The sequence below is a fragment of the Aplysia californica genome, unplaced genomic scaffold (assembly GCF_000002075.1).
Source record: "Aplysia californica isolate F4 #8 unplaced genomic scaffold, AplCal3.0 scaffold00365, whole genome shotgun sequence".
NCBI classification, from domain to species: Eukaryota; Metazoa; Mollusca; class Gastropoda; order Aplysiida; family Aplysiidae; genus Aplysia; species Aplysia californica.
The window spans coordinates 343,787-345,493 of NW_004797635.1; positions in this window are offsets into that span (position 1 = coordinate 343,787).

The window sequence follows — 1,707 nt, forward strand, 5'->3', positions numbered from 1 at the left end:
TATATATATATATATATATATATATATGTATATATGTGTGTGTGTGTGTGTGTGTGTGTGTGTGTGTGTGTGTGTACCTATTGAATGAGAAGCTAACATTGTAATCTCTAGACCACGAGAGCTCCTGCCTCCTATAGTAACACGTAATTGTGGGAAGCAAGACCGACCAAACATCAAATTAACTCGGACAATAACTTAAAAGAGGAAAATAACAACATAGGCCACAGAACAGAGTTGCTCTTGTCTTACTCTTTTCACAGTTATGTGAATTTAAATGTGAAGTGAAAACAAACTCATGGAAAGAAAACGCATTTTTTTAAAAATCACTTATTGCTCCAAAATGTACAAACAGTTAATTCATGTAGGTTTGGAACGTTCTTCTTCTTTCACTTTGACCTGCTGTTTCTATTTCCATTTATCAAATATTTTTAATGTTTTCATTTGATACAGCATTGCGCCTATTTTGTCAAGAGGCCATGTCATGTGTTTTCCTTTGTAACAATCAGAGCACTCTAAGTTTTCCTTTGTAACAACCAGAGCACTCTAAGAGAGGAAGGGGTGGAGGTGGGGAGGAAAAGACGAACCGCCTAGCGACTAGATCTATTCTTTTGTGATTCTTTGTTCATGAGGAACGCCATATCAACACAGATTTGCTATTGGGAATGTAATAAATAGCTGGAGTCGGGTGAGACTTCTGGAAAAAAAGTGTAGAGCCTTTTACTTTTACTCTGAAAAAAAAAAATATAGGCCTAAAATTTGGAGAACGGTTGAGTTTATAATTGTGCTTATAACACAAACACACCATCCCACATACGCTGAATAGAAGAACGTGTTCCCTGGTCTTTCAAAGTTGTATGTATGTATGTATGTATGTATGTATGTATGTATGTATGTATGTATGTATGTACCTATGTACCTATGTACCTGTGTACGTATGTACGTATGTACGTATGTACGTATGTACGTACGTATGTATGTGTGTGTGTGTGTGTATGTGTGTGTGGATGTGTCTGTCTGCCTGCCTTTGGTTTAAAATTGCCAATAGAACATCGTATAAATCATTTATGTACCATTTTATTTTGTGAATTGCGTAGAATTGATCATATGTCTATGTTTTTGAATGAACACTCATTGAAAACGCTCGTGTCATCTTTTATGTTTTCACGCATCGATTATTGCAATGCTTTACTAGCTAACTTACCAAATACCACTCTTCACAAGTTACAACGTTTTGAAATTCATGCTACTAGGCTGGAACTAAAGAAAAAGAGGAGGCCACATTACTCCCATGTTAAGAACGTTGCACTGGCTTCCATTTTCAGCAAAAATGTTATATAAAATTGTAATATAATGTCATAAATATGCCAATAACAAAGCTCCCTCATATCTTAGTGATCTCATCCAGATTTATGTTCCATCTAGATCACTAAGATCTGGCGATCAGTATCTTTTTAGAGTTTTTAGAACAGGAAGTAAAACATTCAGTACAATGTTATGTAAATGACTAAATATCCATTTATGTATTTTGCGAATTGCATTGTGTATATTATTTTATTATATATGTGTATGTGCTCATATCGTAACGATGTGTAAAGCAAGTAGATGTGTGTGTGTGTGTGTGAGAGAGAGAGAGAGAGAGAGAGAGAGAGCGAGAGCGAGAGAGAGAGAGAGAGAGAGAGAGAGAGAGAGAGAGAGAGAGAGAGAGAG